The sequence below is a fragment of the Photinus pyralis genome, unplaced genomic scaffold, assembly GCF_008802855.1.
Source record: "Photinus pyralis isolate 1611_PpyrPB1 unplaced genomic scaffold, Ppyr1.3 Ppyr1.4_LG5, whole genome shotgun sequence".
NCBI classification, from domain to species: Eukaryota; Metazoa; Arthropoda; class Insecta; order Coleoptera; family Lampyridae; genus Photinus; species Photinus pyralis.
In genome coordinates, this window is record NW_022170596.1 from 42102858 (window position 1) to 42122878 (window position 20021).

A 20021-nucleotide genomic window follows, 5' to 3' on the forward strand; every position below is an offset into this window, starting at 1 on the left:
AACATTGGTAGAAAAAAAACACTTAATCCGACGACCTCATCAACACTCTGTATTCTCCCAGCCTACCTCGGATAACAAATTTTCCAATTTTCTGGAGAAAACTTGCTATTATTTTGACTTGGCTTTGTCGATAGAAATCGTACACAAGAATACGAAACCTTGAATAGGGACATCATTAAGGTTCTCTTCAGCATGAAATCTGGGACGTAAACTTAAAAACTCACTTTACGAACACCACCAGGAACTAATTGAATTTATACGAGAATGCACCAGAAAGCTCCAAATGCGCTTGGAAAATACTCTCGATCAAGGAAACCAAGCGTGGTGAATATCCGAAGGCATTTCTAAAACATCACTATCGGCACCAACTATAAATACACCATCTATAATTCGATCAACTAGAAATTGTGAATATTATATGTCAATCACCAATGCGTATTCCAAAAGTACTAAAAACTGCAATTGTGGTTCCTGTACACAAAAAAGGCATCACAAGCGAATTTGAGAATTAGCGTCCTATATCTTTGCTATCCGCTTTTTAAAAAATGCTTGAGAAAGCGTTTTATGTGCATTTAATGAACTTCCTACTACGTCACAAGATCCAGGAACCGCATCAATTTGGTTTCCGAAGATGATTATCCATCCAAGATGGAATCCTTTAATTTGTAAGCTGTATCCTTAGAAATCTTGAATTAGGGAAAAAAGTCACTGCACATTTTTTTTATTATTCTAAAACATTTGATCATATTTCATTTATACCAGCTACAACACTATGGAATCCGGGGTATTACCATACCTCTCAATTGATAAGTTTCTTATTTAACTAGAATGGAAGTGTGCATTGGTGTTCCTTCACGTGACACTCGCATATTTTCTTTAAAAAATATTATTTGCGATGGCACCTCCATTACTGTCAATCTTAAAATATTATTATTATACCCACGTACAGTCTCTAATCTTTTATGATAATCATAATAATAATAATATTTATTTCATGCGTAGTTAGCAAAAGAAACTTACATTCGTCAAAACAATGGAAAAATCTAAAATATTATACTCGTACATGCTTAATAATTACATGGAAAAGTTTTCAATCGTAAAGCAGAAACTCTTCAACAGAATAGAACGCTTTACTTAATAAGAAAGCTTTTAAGCTTTAACTTAAATAGTTTTAATTGGCTAGATAGTTGTATATTTTAAGTGGAACTTAGGGAAAATAGCTTGAACCCATCATACAGAAGAAAATGCTACGGACAATTACATGGGCTGTTTGCGTAAACATAGAATTGCCCTCTTAAGTCAGCAAGTCAAATATGATCTAAGTTGTGTAACGGGCGGTTATAGATAAAAAGGTGGTTCGGTAATCCTTCCCCGAAAAATGGCGCAGATTGGTATTGGTACCTCACAAAGAGTTTTCTCATGTTCTTCTACCAATTTTTTCGTTCTCTTTGTTGTTGTGGGTAGTACTTTTTAAACTTACCTTTCTGTACTTTTACTTCCAGCTAGCTGATGAGGTTAAAACAAAGGTATAAAATTAGGAAAGAATTTAGTTCATTCCGGTCTCATCCATATCTCATTAATTGTCAAGAATGTGTAACCACAATTTGGAAAAATATTAGTTCAAATTTTGCACTCCAATATGTTCTGGAGAGTTTATGTAAATTTCAAAATTGGCTCTCTTTGAAACAAATATCTCTCTTTACTCCTTTTTGTGGAACAGCAATAATCCCAAAGAGTTAATTAAAAATTGAAATACACGTAAAAGATTCACTAACGATATAAAGGATTAGGGGTATTACACCCCTAAATTAAACACTGTACAACAATTTACAATGGACGTTTATTGAACAGTAACAATGGCTCGATACATTGCTCTATTTATCGACCGTCTTTCTTGGATGTCGCGTACGAAGTTCTCATATGTGGGCCGCGCTCCTTCGCGCACCCCTTATGGTATAATAAAGCTGCCTTTTCCGGGCCACAAGTCTCTAAAGGAAATGTGGGCGACATACATTAAAACCAATTCACATTTGCATGTTCAATTATTTTATTATTTATTTTTACTTTAACGCTAAGTTCAGACGACGAATAAAAACTATTAATTATTATTATTAACAGAAGTGCCAATACTTCTCTGGGGTTGCACCAGAGACGTTTAGTGGAAGAGTTACCTTAGTTTTAACGATTACTCTCGCACCCCCAGTTACCCCAGTTTAAAATGACAAGTGAACCCCCATCGAATTGACGAAGATTCCTAATTAAAAAAAAATCTGTTTTACCGACAAATCGACTTAACTGGTGAACCAGCACAATCGTAGGTACCGGGATATCGAAAGTTCACGCTTGTTTCTAGATGATCGCACCCAATTTCCGCAGTCTGAAAAACGCTGTTTCGGCAGGTATTCTTGAGAGTCATATGATTGGGTCCCTATACCTAAAAGGAAATCTTACAGGGTAATATTATGCGGGTCACTCTGTAATTGGGCGCAAGCGTGTTGAGGGCTCAGAACAAGAGAGGGATAATAAATAATAAATAAATTATATCGGAATCTATTGGAAAAAGGGATATACCCTCTGATCACACGATCTTCGGAGAGTTAAGTGGATGACAATGGGGAGATGCAGCTAGACGAAGATTTTCAGCAAGATTATTAAAACACCTAAAGTTGGGTTGGGGTAGCTATGGAGGTGCAAGTGTAAACGATAAAACTATAGAGTAAATCTTCCCCTAGCTATCTAATATGACATAGAGGATATTACATATACGCAAAGTTCATACATGAGAAACTACGTTCAGCATACTATCGAATCGGATCTTGAAAACTCTGTAATGATGTTCCTGAAACTTTAGACCGTATCTCCAATGGCATACATTCTAGCTTTCAAGTTCTATTATCTATTCGCGTATAGGTACCATTTCCGAAAAGATTAAAATGATCATAATTTGCTTGTTATACTAGGAGTAGGGAAGGTACTGATTGCACTCTCTGTGACCCATAAAAATCCCTAACTGCAATATTTCTTTTTACCTACTTTAGGAAACAGATTCAATGAGATTTCTTTACAATTGTAAATACACAGTTTATTTTATTATCCATTTCACGCATGAAGCAATAAACGTTTATCTAATTCATTGACATAGATGAATGGGTTCCTTTTCAGATTATCAATATGTTTACACATTTTTGTTAATTTAAAAGTTCATTTCGTCACCTTGTCGTTTAAATATTATTATCCATTTGTTTATACAAATGAGTAGCTTCGACTTTAACGCTATTAAATCACCAATTAATGAAAGAAATTGTAAATAGTCAGCGTAGTATTTGGTAGTTACGCAACACCACCACATTCGTAATCGTTAAAATAGGATACCTTACTATATGGCATTTATAAAAACTGTAAATAGGTAAACAATATTTAAGTCGGCACTTGAGATTCTATAATGTTAATGCGATGTTGATCGCGATCGGTATATGTCTAGAATGTGACCATGGAATTGGTCAACTAATGCGAAGTAACAATAAACAGTCCTCCGGAAATTTTCTGTGATTGGAAATGGCGCCGAAACGCAAATGTCTTAAAACTGACAAGCCTCTATTAAGAAGAACATAAAAAAATTAAAACGAAACACTTATTCTGGTATGGGTTACATCACCATCGTTTCAGTTGGTGCCTAATTTTAATTTTATTGCCAATTCCACCTTCCCTATTGTTTCTTGAAGTTTATAGGTACTAGAGAGACTGGAACTTAAGAATAGAAATTTTGATGTTTTTACAAACGTTAAAAATCGCTACTTTTTTTTTACAGCACAAATTTGTTAATTGGATGGTTTACAACCGTATTAACGATACGCTAATATATTATGTAAAGTGTTATAGTTATTCAAATTTAGAAATACGCAAGTCGCATTTCTAAACATTTGCACTATATTTAGTAGCAATTAATAATAATCGGTTTCGCCAAATTAGGCGCCAGGTCAATTGGTAAAAATACGTTCAATTTGTATCACATCGTGTAGCGTAGGTATATAAGTAACGTTGGCAACGCGAGTAATGCGACCTTTATTGTGTCGATTTAAAAACCTATTTTCACTGAAAAAATTCTCGTAAAGACACCAACACCAGCTCAGTCGAAGTAGTAAATTTGTACCTCTTCCTAAACCAGTTTTCGCAAAATTCATACCAAAAAATCCTAGACTCCTGAACTGTGTTTGGAAAGAGGACAAAATGTAGTCACTTTCAAGTATCACGTTTTTTCAAGCCGATTGTTTTATACATGTTCGTCAAACTGATCTATTAGGGGATGAAAATTAAATTCTAAGTAAAGGTTAGTACACACGGATATCGCAATTTTCAGAGGGAGTTTTAGAATTAGTTCAGATTTAAATAATTTTAGTAGGCTTTTTTGTTAGATTGCTTTTCTCAGCAGCATTTCGCGAAAGGGACTTTAGTGTAGTAAATTTAAAGTGGGGCGAAGAAAAGAATATACATATAGGTACCACGAATTCAATTTTATTTTACAATGGCATACTTCTTTATTGATCAATTGTATAGACATTTTTATTACTATTTATTACATTAAAGCATTGAATAAGATTCCTTATTCACTGGCGTAGAGTTGCGTTTTGGCTATTTGGGTTTTTTAGCCGAACCAACTTTCAGATGAAAATGGTAGATTTCAATTGGTCGGTGACCGCGGTAAAGAGTGCCGAATTTGGGCGGAATTAGACGAGCCCGTTTCAGATTTGTTGGGTCCTTTGTCTTTGCCTGCGTGTTGTAGGGGTGGGGACTGAAAAAATTGGAAGTGAAGAGGCTAGTTCAGCAAGAAAAATAATGTTTTAGTTCATGATAGTTTTTTGTTCCAACGTACATTATGTATTTGAATTTGTCAATATACCCGACAAGGCCTAATTCAAGCCTGGATTTTCTATATCTCATTTATTACGTTTACGAGAAGAGGGGGCATTTTTTGGCAACCTTCTAAAAATTAGTTGAAAGGTAAGCTAAAAGCAAACCACCCAACGGATCAGTGCTGAGTTTTAAGTTATTATTTTAATTTATGAGTCGGTGCAAGTGCAACCCATATAATCAACAGCAATAATGCAGACTGTCATTTTTAAAATTCGTAAACCGAATCTTCTAGAATATTAAGAGAGAATTTTCAAGTTAGCCCATGAACCTACTTGGGTGTAAATAAAATTTATAAAAAAACATATAGTTTGTATTATTGGTCAAGAATAAAATCTCTGTATTACGTTCAAAGTTGGCAATACATTTCACAAAAATCAAAATTCTACATTTTATTCAGAGCTGTCACAAACCTAACCTTAATACTACACAAACAAACTATTTTAGAGTGACTAATACCGAAAATGAAGACAGAAGCAATAAAAGGGTGGGAAAATGCGGGCGGTTGACAGAGGTGAAACGAACGTGCAAACAAAAAAGGAGTTTCAGTTAAATCTAAAAAATATGTTTATGCAAAATATTGCTGCATGCAACCACCCAAAAAATACCATTTAACTCAAATAAATGTTTGTGTGATCCTTCCTCGTACACCTCTGGTATCTGCTGCAAAGAAAAATCCCAATATTGAGTTCAACTAAAGTTTCAGGAGACTCAGTGGCTCGATCAACTTAATTTATTACAAAAATTGCATCAGCATCTGAAGTAAATCCGAATTTCACAATGGGTTCGAATAAACACAGACTTAATTGATTGACAATGCAAAATTTTATTCCGGAACACATGAAAAGAAAATTAAACAAAATTCTCGAAAGCAAGTCAACCTTGTAAAGCTTGTTTGGACATTTATTATTCCGCACGTAGGCGGTCGATAGTAAAAATAAGAAATATCAGAATTACCTACAGTTTTTCTTTTCAAATAATCCAAATAATCTGCTCGTACACAGGCTGGGGATAACAAAGCGCACTCAATACAAACGCTGACAGTTTCTGAACTTCACTTTTCTGTAACATACAAAACTTGATGACAGACAACATTAACTTGATGAATTAAATGACCAATTTTCGGTGGCTGTTCAGACGATACAAACTTTTAACTTTTAAGAGCAAGAGAACCTTAATAGGTCCGCCGACTTTTTCCATAAAACGTACAGACCGACGTAAAGAAACATACACACTTTCAACCGTCGCCAACCAACTGCGTTCATTTATCGACTCCATTACTTAAAGAAACACCACCTCCGCCATACATAATCTCCTTCTTCTGGTATTTACAAACAAAACGCCAATCACAATTAGATCGACTGGGAAAGAACGCATGAAACTTCCCCACTTACGCCGAAAAAAAGCACACATCGTTTGAATTAATTAAACTTTCGCCTGATATCAAAAGTTCTTGGCGCAAACACTTAAATAAATCATTTATAAAATACTCAAACTTGTCGTACTTAACAAGTCTTATCTAAAATGGAATAAATAAAATTTCACAATTACAATAAATTCTAAAATGGAAAAACTACGGAGATCCAAATTGAAATGAAATGCTTATTCGTAAATACTTTTATTTGTTACTCAGTTGTAAACGTTGATTAACAAGACAAAACGCAAACGGGTAAACGTCATGTTTAAACGCTACTGACTTGTAAAACTGACAGCAGACCTGTAAAACTGACAGCAGACCTGTAAAAATTTTACAAGTTAGTAATCTAGTAATTTCATTGGCCAGAATTAATGCGAAGTCTCTGTTACATGGATCACATGATATTTTAGACATTTCTTCAAGATCAATTTAAGAACTAATTATTTACGTTTACAAATGAGTAACAAATAAAATATTGTACATTATACGCCAGGTAATAGTTTTTACTGGCTCTAGAAGATGACAGGCTCGCCTAACGGCTCGCCAGTCAACTTCTCCTATCGCCAGTAAAAACTCACTTACCTGGCTAATAATGTAAAATACTATATTTCATATGGGTTCCAACTCCGGTTTAGTCAAAAGCATAGGTTGTAGTAGCAAATCCTGGTGGAGAAAATGGAACTGTTGACTCATTAACACATTAAATTAAAGACTACTGCCATATAAGAAATTTTCCAGTACAATAAAAATTGTCTACTAAATGTCCCATTTTATAGTTATAATGAATTCCTAGACAGTGTTGATTTTATTTTTAAATTAAAATCTTGATTTCAACGAAAGTGACTGGATACCTACTTGAGTTTTAACCTTAAAGCTCAATTTGTGTATATAGGTTTCATTGTGGTTGATTTGGGCGCAAAATTGTGATTTTAAGCATAGTAAATACGAACTCTGGTAGTTTGGGTTTTAATCTCAAAGCTTTTAATCCTGTGTAAGACTTTGAATTTAAAATGTAACCATCACTCGATAGTGGCTTATGTCATCTAGTTTAGTTATGCAACGGTAATGAATGAGTATTGAGTAATGAGTAGTGACGTCAACATTCGTGCTAGGCTTAAATTGTTTGAATGTATTCGAAATGCACATTCTGTTTGCATACATAACCAATTTATTATGGCATTCACTGAGGATATCGCACTCGCAAGCAAGCTTTTAAGGGTGTTTATACTAAAACTCCGGGGAAAATTTTTAACTAAACTCAAACAGAAAAAAGAAGGTATATTGTCTGTAAATATTAACATAACTTTTATTTGTTTCAGGTATGCACAGCAACGCTTTTCATTTTAAACTGGTAAGTGTTATAATAAATCAGTATTACAGTTCACAGTGTAGATGGTATAATGCAATCATCATAATTATAATCATATAAGCATCGATGCTATAGCTGATCTATAGAAAAGTGCGCCCTTAAGGCTGGTTTCACATGGTTTATAATTTACCATTGTATATAATATCAGAAATTTATGGTCTATTACTTTGTACCTATACCAAAAAAATTATTGTCGTGTGAGATCGGCTTCAGTTTGAAAATTTTGCTTATGCTGCAGATTCAAAAGCCAGACCATATCAAAATTATGTCGGAAATTACTATACACATTCGTATATCCTTGGAAAGAAAGGTTTACTACTGATGTCCATAAAAATAAATTGAATCCAGCACTTTTACCACGAGATAAACCTAGCAGACATTTTGCGAAGTGAAAATTAGGCCATTCAAATTGTGGCACTTTTTCCAGTTTTTCCATTATGCGATTTTTTTATAACCATGAATCTAATTAAATTAGATACAATTTCCTTTAAAATTGTGTTACGAAATTATTGAAATTGAAAATCGTAGCATAGTATATAGGTAATTAATGTAGGACTATTAATTTAATTACCTTCAATTATACTTAATATAAAACCTGCGTTTTCGGGAGCCACAAGTAAAATTCAAATTAGGTAGTTAATTATAATAGCTCGTGTCCACATGATGTTGTAATTGGGAAAAAACGTTAATTTTAATAACTTATTTATAAGTTGTCAATAGCTACAATCTACATCAATTGTCTCGTAATACGCCACAACTTGTTATGCAATAAATTTAATGGTTGCAGCTTACAATACTAAAAACATTAGTGATCAGATCATATGGTTCAGTTTTATAGAATTAATTAACGTTTCGTAGTTTTCAATGCCAGTGTCTGCAATATGGCAGAGTCTAGCTAATATGAAACTTTAAAAATCATAAAGTCGTTGACCACCTTTGAGAGTAACATTTCAAGTAATATAAGCAATCTATAATTTTACAGACGTAAATATTTTTGTTATGTAACTTTATTCGGTCTAAATATTTTGCCAATACGGAACAAAAAGCAGATGCTTTTGTAAATTGGTTACAGGTCGCAGTTCCGTCTAGTATAGTACCACAATATATCTCGTATGAGGTTAGATTAATAAATTCGTAATACAAAACAAGGAAAAGGTTTACTTAGATCAGGAAGATTCAGTGGTAAACTATGCAGTTCACTGATCGATAAAGTAAACTGGTGATCATCTCTTGAAAATTAATGTGTTGTAAATATGCTCGCTATTTTCAATAAATCCTCAGCGGTTTTCTCGCATTCACTGAGTAAGCTTTGATATGACACGAATTACCGTTTAGGAAGTGTCCATTTTTTAAATTTAAGATTTAGATCTTAGCCAAAACAACCGCATAATTTTGTTGAAGGATTATATTGTTCCTTTGATCTATTTCAAAAGTCTGATGTAAGTTGAAAAAATAAATCTCGCAATTTGTACACCATCATTACGCTTCTTCCCATTTAATCGCAACTTCCATTAAAATAAGCTGTCTGTGCATTTAAATAGACTCGAAATAGATTGGCACGTCTTTGGCAACCTTGACAATACAGCTTGAAAGTGTAAACGTACATTTTTAAATATTATCCAAATATTTGTAGAGTTGAATTTAATTTTCGACCATCATACGGAGAAATGCGATTTTTACGTTGCTCACGCTCAGACTTGCCAAATTTATGGTGTACGACTTGTAATCGTTGAAATATGTCGAAACCTTGTGGTGTTTTGCCAAAATTGCATAACATTGCATTGGGACATCAAAATATTGTAACCTTTCGTTATTGTGAGCTTTGAGGGAGTCATTCAACGTGTGAATTTTTCTATTATTATTTATTTATTTATTTATTATCCCTCTCTTAGTTTTGGGCCCTTAACAGGCATGCGCCCAATTACAGAGTGACCCGCATAATGCTATTTAGAGGTGCCTCTGCAGAAGGTCTTAAGTTGGTCTATACTACTCCGGTATTTACCTTACGAATTAGGTTAATTACTGTGTTTTATATGATTTGAGGAATTATAACATGATCTACATCTGTCCACTACCATCTTACGTTTCATGATTCTGGTAATAATAAACAATTATCAAAGTTCTTGTGTGAGATCGAAGGGACTTCAGCGCATTTTTGTGTGGTAGATCAGTGTTTTATTAGCCAGTATTGACTCCACCATCAGTAAGATCTTGTCGGGAGTAACCACCCTCCCTCCCTTTCTCGGTGCCCACTTCCGACGTCCCATTCACCCGCAATGCACGTTTGAAGGTTGGACTGCGCCATCAGTAAAATCTCGTCAGGGGTTACCATATTCCCTTTGTCGGTACCCACTTCGGACGTCGCGTTCACTAGCAATTCGCATTTTGGTGGATTTCGCTAAAAACCCGGCACTCAATGTTTGGATACTTATAGCTCGAGCTTTTATTGGCGACACGAGAAAGAGAAACCGCGATTCGAGCTTTAAGAAACTTTTGGGCGCCCAAAGTGGTACAGTTCGCCCCTAGGAAAAAAAACAAAATTCCGCCACGCAGGAGTTGTGTGCTTTGACAAGATCTTTCCGAGGACACCTATTTGAAAACAATCGGAGAAAAACTGTAGAAGATAGAAAAAATTGAAAAATCTCCAGGTTAGTATAACACGCTCGGGGATGGCGCCTAGATGTCGCCAACCCCACATCTTGTCCATAAGATTGTTAACTACACCGCCCCGATAGCGATAGGTACACGTGCACTTCTCGTCTTTTTACAAGCGTTCTTCTACGGGATCGCATTTACTGCCAGCCAGCCAGCCAGCCAAAATGAGATTAAAAGCTACCTTTTTACAAATAAATTTGCAAAAATGCGCTAAAAGCTGGGGCCGATCTTAAAATTCAAGTCAATTAAGCGCGCTTCATTTGAGACTAGACACAATCTAAGCAGCCGAGCATTGAGTTAGAAAACTAATGGAGGGAATATAATGGTAGAGGGGGTAAGAATTTTTGTAGACGGAAGTTGCCACAGATAGAGGCCACTCGCGTGGATAGGTTCCCGTGAAGGTACATTTTGGCCGACATTATTTGACATATGAAAGCGCGGGTCCTGTCACTGTCAATTTTCCACCAAATTCAAATTTTATTAAATTTGCCATTTTAAAGTACCTAATAATTTCGGATCGGTTTGTGCTCTGGTTTATGTAAATAACTAACTGCCGCATAGTGTTTTTATCACACGCAATTTTGTGAATTGAGAATGATTAGCTGCGTATCATGCAAAATTTCTCATAAAGGGAAGAAACAGGGCATTTCCTTTCATCGGTAAGACATGTCATTTATCATGTTGTAAGCGAGGTTGTAGGTACCCAGTTTATGTCTTAGTTTTCCAAACCAACCAGTACTTTGAGCAAAATGGTTACCTAACATTTACAAATATATCTCAAGAACAGATCTCGAAATTTGCTCTTGTGCTCACAACGCTTCATTGACTGTGATTTCGACCAAAGGTTGCACCGGAAAATGTTCATCAAATATGCAGTAGGTACTATCAAAACTTGTTTTTACAGCTAAACGTGTGAGTTTATACAGTGTGAGCAACAATGATTGAAGCGTGCGTCATCACCGCTTGTTCCTATTAATATCAAAACTACCTTCTTTGTATGGAGTTGTATACGAAAATGACGTTCTGCGCTGTCACAGTGACGTGCGTCTATTCGTATTTCGTATCTTGTATCAAATCAGCATATGCTATGAGCGGCACATTGCCAATTTAGCTGAAGCGGCACGCTTCAATCTTTGTTGCTCACTCTGTATAATATTGATATCATGTGTAAGCTTTTTTACGAGTGCGGATACATTTTGAGACCAATAAACAATAAATTATTATTGAATCTCTCTGCCGTTGTAATGAACCTGAGACCAACCAGTCAATTGTAGCTATTGATCAACACTGTGAATTTAATGGAAGTTGTCAAGTTGTAGTGGCTATAGTAAACTGGCCTTAATTATACTACTGGAACACATCGATGTATATTTAGATTTGTAATCAATGATTATATTAAATCTGCATACTTTCCCATCCTTGTCTATTTTGTTTACTTTACCACGAGCATGTATTTTACTCCTTCTATACGTTTTTTTGTTATTATTCCTATTAGTGGAAAGAAAATTATATCTCTACGCCACTGAAGTGAGACGCTAATGATAACGGAAGTGGTGTGGTACTTTAATCACAGTTAGAGGCCACTTTTGGTTCCCGTGGTCTACGTCTGGCCAAGCATTTGATTCCCTCCATTAGTTTTCTAACTCAATGCAGCCGAGGTTTCTACAGCCGATCTGATTAGCTACCAGTATTTATGCTCACTCAAATGACCGGAATGAAATTTCCAAATTCGATAGCCCATTGTTACATGAAATTTCGAGTCAATCGCAAAAGGTCTGCGATAATGGAATAAAATGATAGTTTTCGCTTAATATTGAGAAACGATTATTAATGAATTAAAGGAACTGAATCATGCAATATAAATTTTCTCTCGTCTTCCAAAGGCGGATGCTGCAAGAAACATTAAAATTTTCCCACGGGAACGGTTACAAACAGAAAATTAATTACAGCATCTGGATTCCTTACCGGTAGCGAAAATACGACTCCACAAATCAAAGAAATTCGGTTTAGTTTTAAAATGTCTTCAAGCGGTGAAGAAGTAGCTAGCCTTCGTTCTGGAAGAAGAAGGGTTTCAAAAAGCAAAACTGAACTGCAGGAAGAATTAACTCCTTAAGCGGTTTAAAAAACGTTAAAGCACTTTTCAATAGGCTTGTTACATGTGGCCAACTCTACAAAGTAACTGAATCGGCCCAAGCGTTTGGCAGTTATGGTGTTCACGAACGGCCAGACGGATACACAGACGGACACCATCGAACCCCCATAAAGCTTCCATCCTCTACCGATTAATAAATGCCGATCAGTTGGTAAGCGCTTCGAAAACTTTTTAAGGGACGTTTCTAGCACGAAAAGTATGGGAAATCCATTTTCTGCAATTCTCTGAGGGACTTTTTAAACATTATTCCACGGGTATTTGATTGTTATATTATATGTATAAAAGCGACAACAATTCCTAGTAGGGTTTAGAATGCGCAATATTTTCTCTGAACGTATTGACACTAGAATGGACGATGAGATCAGCCTTATTACTGATACAATCAAAATAACTGTGCTTTTATTGGATGAGCTTTCACTACCTTGGGGGCCACTGTAGCTCTTAATGTAACTAGTTTCCCTTCACGCTTTAATCGTTTTTAATTACTTTTTGAATTTCAATTAAGTTGCGTATCGTAACATCATTTTAAATTGATGTTGTAACCCTTTCGCAATAAATGCCTACAGGCCGTAATAAAATGTCACTTTTATGTAAAATAAAAATGTAAATCGGTCAAAAAAATTCACGTGCCGCGTGGGCATCATCTGGAAGTTTTACAGTAATAGTGAAAAAATATGAGGGCTTTGCAATAGGTATAATTCACTAGCAGTATATATAAGTTTGTACGTTTTGCAATGATTTTTCCAAAAATGCATGACTGTTGTCTCACTCATGACTATAAACAAATAAATTTTGAAGATTTGAAGTGTCTTTTAAAGTTCTCAATACATTAATTCATTTCCACAAAGTGGTCACATCCAGAAATAATAGCGAGATGTCTCAAAAAAAAACTGTTAAATAGGGCGACATACATTGCGAAAACTAAAGAGGCGCTATGTAGTCGAATTTGATCTCAAAATATTTTTATAAATATACGTATCGTTATATAATTTTGGCAACCACACGACTATTAATGAATATTACAAGAAGTTCACCATAAAATTGACTGTTATAGCTAATAAAAAGAATGAAATCGTAACACTCCTACTCACTTAACTAATAGTAACCCAGTTCAAACATTCTGCCTGACAAAATCGTGGACGAACTTAAAATTGGATTTGGGAGACCTTATTTACGGTGAAGCTTTGACAACAATAATGAAAAACAAAATTCAGGAAGGTTGACGATTATTTACTTTTCTTTAAATAATGTCAAGGTTACTAGACGTGAAGTCGCTATGTTCAAGTGAAATTTCTCTCTGAAAAATTGGCGATTCTTTGAAGTATGCAAGAATAAATCCCAAAAGTAACGGCATAAATTAACTGCGAAACATTATTTAGAAATGTGTGTTGTAAAGACTTGAGAGATTTTTCGAATCTAAACACTCTTTTGTAACTTTCATATAATATTTAACAAATTCATTTTAATTTGTCCAAGATGATTTCGCCAATAATATAGGGTAAGGTGATTATTGAAATAAATTGGTTTAAAGATTTGCTTGTTTTTCAAAACTCTACAAACGAGAAAAACGAACTAAATTTACTTCTTTTTCTAGTTTTCTATGTGGAACGTTTTTTAAATCCTCTGCTGTAGTTGATTAGCGTGAAATTGTCTTAGATTTTTACGCTCTAAATTACTGAATGTAATTCGATCTAAAGTATCTAACACGATTGCAAGAGGTGGGTAGCGATTCGTTTCGGTTGCGTCAGTTAGTGTAAGAGTAAGTAAGTGAAGTAAAATGGGTTCTTCAAATGTCACTCGTTACGGGTTTATTTCCTGTATGCTAGGTATATGAGGAAAGAAATGGGGGTTCAGAGTACAGTTTTGCTATAGTTTTGATTTTCTCCCATTCTATGCTTTTTGGGTCAATGAACACGAATTTAAGTTTGCAAGTAAAAATTTGGTCCAAAGAGTTGTTTTTTTGGTACGTTTTGGCTAAATTTTGGCATTTTTTTTTTCTGTTTTTGGCCTATATGTCAGAAAGGAAGCGTTTTTTCGTGGCCAATGTGTACGGCTACACAGAAAGGACTTAGCCGTCAATAAGCCATCTGAGGTACATTAATTATAGGAAGGCAGCTTTTAAGACCTCATAAAAATAGCTGCACTACCACCATCAGCTGCTGCAGCCACACAGGGTGTATCAGCAATTGTTGAGAGCTGAGAAAGATGCCGAAGATGTTAGAACCGAGCAACAAATTGTCTGGAACCGATCATCTCTCTAAAAAAAATCGGTTGAAATTTAACTTGCGAAGGATGCGAACGGGGGGCAGTATTAGAAACGAGTTCGTAGGGTAAAGTCGGAGAAAAGATGTGAATATTGTAGACAGTCAATGAAGTTCCGTCTTAGAGTTGTTACCTAGTAGAAACAGTACCGATGTTGTCAGACACTCGTTAAATACATTGAGTGCAAATTCACCATAGTAGTACTTCAAGGTAATTTCTTTCTATTTGACATTGGTTAATTGAATTAAATACATAATAATTTGCACGTAGTTTTTATAGTTGCCTGTGGTCTAATTGTATCGACATAAAAGCACAAAACAGTACTGGGGTCGTGGCTTGGGGACACGATTTAATTAACGTTGAGTTTGATCATAGGTTGTACTCTATTATTATTAATTAATGCTCTTGCTCTTGCGAAATTACGCGTCTAGTTAACGTGAATTATTTGTAACTGAAATTAAGATTGTGCTAAATACTGTTCCACACGTGCACAATACACGTGAACAATAGATCAAAGTCAACATTTGATTGGAGTTTGACCTCATGCTTATTACATAGATAGCAGAGCTGGGCAATATTCGATTTTGTAAATACTTTTAGTATTTAAATCCTTTAAAGTATTCAAATACTTTGTAATTAAATACTTTTATGGAAGCAGTATTTGTATTTGTAACTCAAATACTTTCACAAATATTTAGTATTCGAATACTTCGCAAGATACTTGAATACTTTGAGAGGTATTCGAATACTTCGCATAGTATTTGGATACTTAACCTTCCTTTTTTCCAAAAATCGACTACTCCAAAATTTCTCGGGAAAACACTATTTCTTATGAATTTTGGTGGGTAGAATCCAAAACAATTCGTACTTTTTCGATTAGACTTCTCAATCAAAAGTTATGGACTAGAAACCAATTTCGAAAGAAAATTCAAAGGGCTGTAACTTTTTAACTAGTAGCCCAATCTTGGAACTGTTTGAAATTATGGATTCTACAGGCCACATTCTATAAGAAAATTTTTTTTCCGGATCGATCTGAGACAATTTTTTTTTTCGGGGCTCAAAAAAAGGCAGTGTATAACCTTCCTTTTTTACCAAAAATCGACTGCACCAAAATTTCTCGGAAAAACACTTTTTCTTATTAATTTTGGTGCGTAGAATCCAAAACAATTCGTACTTTTTCGATCAGACTTCTCAATCAAAAGTTATAGACTAGAAATCAATTTCGTAAGAAAATTCAAAGGGCAGTAACTTTTGAACTAGTAGCCCAATCTTCAAACTGTTTGAAATTATGGATTCTACGGGCCAAATTCTATAAGAAAATGTTTTTTTCCCGGTCGATCTCAGACAATTTTTTTCCGGCCTCAAAAAAACGCAGTACTTTTAAGTTATTCAAATATTTGAGAACAATTTAGAAATGTTTAGGGAAAGTTTCCCTTGTCACAAAATGAAATATAAAAATCCGATACAACTGAATACCGAACGATCCTGGAGTGAAATTTTTTGACTCGATAGTCTACGTAATTTAAAAACAATAGGGACCATTCTTATATCCTAAGACCATGTGTACCAATTTTCAAAGGGATCGCACGTTTCTAAACAAGTTATCATGCACACGGACAAACGGATGGTCACAAATGGATCTGTTCCAAAATCGCTAGGATTAATTTCAGAAAGGCGTACGTATCATGTGCACGGCGCTTTAAAAACTGGTACGCGTATTCTTAAGAATATAACTGGTATCAGAAAGGTCCTGGTAGGTACCTCCTATATAATAATAATAATACGCTTTTACTCCCCTTAAATTTGTATATAACAATAGAAATATAAAAAAGCTAACCCCATACAAAGTATAACTTGATTTTTTAAGTAGTATTAAGACTTTTATCTAGTATACTATTTTAAATTTTTAATGTATTTGAGTGACAACTATTTGAATACTTTTTACTGTATTCGAATACTTTTCAAAGTAAGTTAATGAAATACTTTTCAAAGTATTCGAATACTTTTTATAGTATTCGAATACCTTTGATAGTATTAGAATACTTTTGAAAGTATTCGAATACTTTTCTATGTATCTGTATCTAGTATTCGCTTGTGCTGGACGTAAAATATTTAGTATTCATACCTTTGATTTGTGTAAAGTATTTACTATTTAGTATCTATTTAAATACTTTTTGAAAGTATTCTGCTCAGCTCTGATAGGTAGTAAATTTTATAATAATTAATTACATCAGTAGTGATGTAATATATTCTCCGATTGCCAAAAGAATGCCCCTCACAAGTGGCCATAGTGTAGGTCATTCTCTAGGAAAAAAAGGTCTACACCTACAATCGGAGTCTACAAGCAATTACACAATAATTTATTTACTGTATACAAACTAGATATAAAAATGAAGAAGTGCATTCACATCTACAATAAATTCTACAATTGTGCACAATTCCAATTATAACTTAATTTCCTATTACATAACGACCATAAAGTGCTTGCATTTAATTATATTACCTACGTACCTATTCTAATTTTTACAATAAATGTGTACTACACGATTTTTGTGACATTCTCTTGTGAATTTAGGCTTTAGCTACGTCTTTTGACATGCTCAGAAACTGCAAATTACTCTTCATCTAATTTTGAATCCTATACATTCATTTCGAATTCTGTACTAATTTTAGAATTGGGAGAAGTGGACTACTGAAATTCCTTATAAATAACTGATGAGTGCAAGGTAAAAATTGATAAAGTGTTCAAGTGGGGTCTTTCTCTCCTGAAATGGTTGGTTGCATTGCTTTTTGTGGCCGAACTTTTTATAGGAAATTCTTGGGCAGGTCCCCAAGCGTCAGCTAAGAACCGCCAGTTTTCATTTTTAATGCTATACTATGAGATGTGAGTCAGACGTTATCATGGATTATACAATTTGACCAAAAGGAGCTCAAACAACACGTAAGTTCACTACTGAAAGGCTTTCTCGCTACCTATTTTTGGCCATGTTAGTAAAGTCGATTGGGACGAATAAAGCTGCCCGACCAGAGAACAAGGTCAAAATTATCTGCAATCTACAGAGTTTCTTCAAATGTCAGTGCTTAGGTACAAAAATAGTGTCACTCAACGTAGCAATAGAATCGCTATGATTTATGATAAGAACCCTGTTACGATTTAAGTGTCACCAAATAATTCTTGGCATGTGCTAGTGCATCACCTTTTGGCATGCAATGAAACGAGTACAATTATTGCAGTTTGGTATTATTAGAAATTGTATTTAACCCAAACCTTGACCTTTTTCAATAAGTATTAAAATCAAAGGAAATCGCGGCAGGAGGAATTAAGTATCTCTCTCTAATTCATTACTAATAAAACTGATCTAGATATACGGATCTGAGATCACTAAGACCCTAAATCAGTGACGAAGGCGAGTACAAAATATGTTTATTTTAATTTGATCCTTTGGACTAATAGACCGGTCAAAATCTACATAAAATAAAGAAAACATTGCAAACGCGCATGTAACTACGATTTTTTTATATGTTGTTAGGTCCCTTGAGAGTAGTTAACACCCAAGTTTGCTACCCCCACGGTGCTCGAAAAACTGCGAAATTTTGGCACATATTTCAGTTGTTTAGAAAAATGTACCTTAACGAAGAGTTTTTTCAAGTACGTGTTCTAGTACTTTAATAAAGATAACTAAATTTGCTACACGCTATATCTTTTGGTTGCGAAAATACAGCAAGTCAAAGATGGGCAATTTTCCCGCAGTGCTAGGAAAACTCATCTGTTCAGTAGTTTGAAAGATTAACAAACATCCATGCGTCCATTTCATACTTATAAACTTTCACGTTTATAATATTAAAGGATGATTAGGTTTTCGCTAAATAATAAAAACATTGTGCTCAATAATATATGTATTATTCATGAAGAACAAAAAGTACAAATTTGGCATTTAAGATGCAAGTAAATACAAAAAACAGTAATAAATTAAAACTTTAAATTTACACAAATTAAGAGCTTTAGACTCTCGCCCTTTTGGAAGGACCAGGTTCAACCACTCAAGATCAGTGGGGGGGAGTGGGGGTGGAGAGATAGTGTTTTCTGGAGGTGGAGGCGGGTCGGCATATGGTGTTGGATTGTCCTCATCCTCGTCCTCCTCATCCATAACTATAGGGATGGCGTTATTGCAATTTCGACCGTGGCAAACGGAACATAAGACCCCCGATATTCACACAAAATCCAGTTTCTGGCTTGTTGCTGACGTCTTAGTCATTAATCTGATGCTAACTGTGTTATATATTATGTCTCTTTGGGGGATGAGAGGGAGGGCAGATCAATAATTAGGGTTTGTTGTTAAATTTAACTCGACCCTAATAACAACTGTGATCAATTTCCTTGTACCTGTCCGCCTTTGAAATCTGGAACCAGTGTCCCTAAGAGTCCTAAGACGTAGTGAAAGCATTTTTATCCCTCACTACTGCAAATTATGAAGATTCGCGTCAAGACATTGAAAAATCTGGGGGTGTCTCCCTTCAGATTGTTATCTGTTCAAAATCCCAGATCTGTTTGTAACAGGCAAATACCTTACAAACTGTATTCCAGAACAAACAGATTTTCGTACTTTTTAGCATTGGGGGAAAATTGCCCATCTTTGACTTGCTGTATTTTCGCAACCAAAAGACATAGCGTGCTCAGGTTTCGCTGAAATTGTAGCAAATTTAGTTATCTTTATTAAAGTACTAGAACACGTACTTGAAAAAACTCTTCGTTAAGGTACATTTTTCTAAACAACTGAAATATGTGCCAAAATTTCGCAGTTTTTCGAGCACCGTGGGGGTAGCACAAGGTTTTCAGGGTTGCAAACTTGGGTGTTAACTACTCTCAAGGGACCTAACAACATATAAAAAAATCGTAGTTACATGCGCGTTTGCAATGTTTGATGTCGATATTGACCGAGCTATAAAAGTAGGAAGCTTCTTCAATTTAACCAGACACAGAACATACCTACTCAATTTTGTTGCAGTCAAATTCCTTCTGATGACTGCTCCGATAAACAGGAATCGGTCACTACCCAACCAATTGGACGAAGCATATATAGCAAATGCTTTAGATAGCAATTACCGGTGTTAATTATAACATTGTAAAATAATCCGTAACGGCGCGGTCCGATGTCTGGACCGTCGTTAAAATTTGACTTGTCACGCTTGGTAATTATTTTGAATAGTAGAGCAATTGACCTTGTTAACATACACATTATTCCAATACTTCAATTATA

General features: G+C 34.9%; 1 protein-coding gene across 4 annotated transcripts in view; it reads left to right on the forward strand.

Annotated features, from left to right (window-relative positions):
• Positions 1–20021, forward strand: part of LOC116171348 — a 91249-nt gene that overhangs the window by 48777 nt on the left and 22451 nt on the right. For 2 of the 4 annotated variants that reach the window (XM_031488129.1, XM_031488128.1), the window contains exon 2: positions 7645–7676. The exons of 1 other annotated variant lie outside the window; for it this stretch is intronic. The gene's annotated coding sequence lies outside the window, so the exon portion shown is untranslated. Of the gene's footprint in view, positions 1–7644; positions 7677–17683; positions 17705–20021 lie in introns of those variants that run through there. One more of the 4 variants, XM_031488131.1, reaches the window with a different exon arrangement.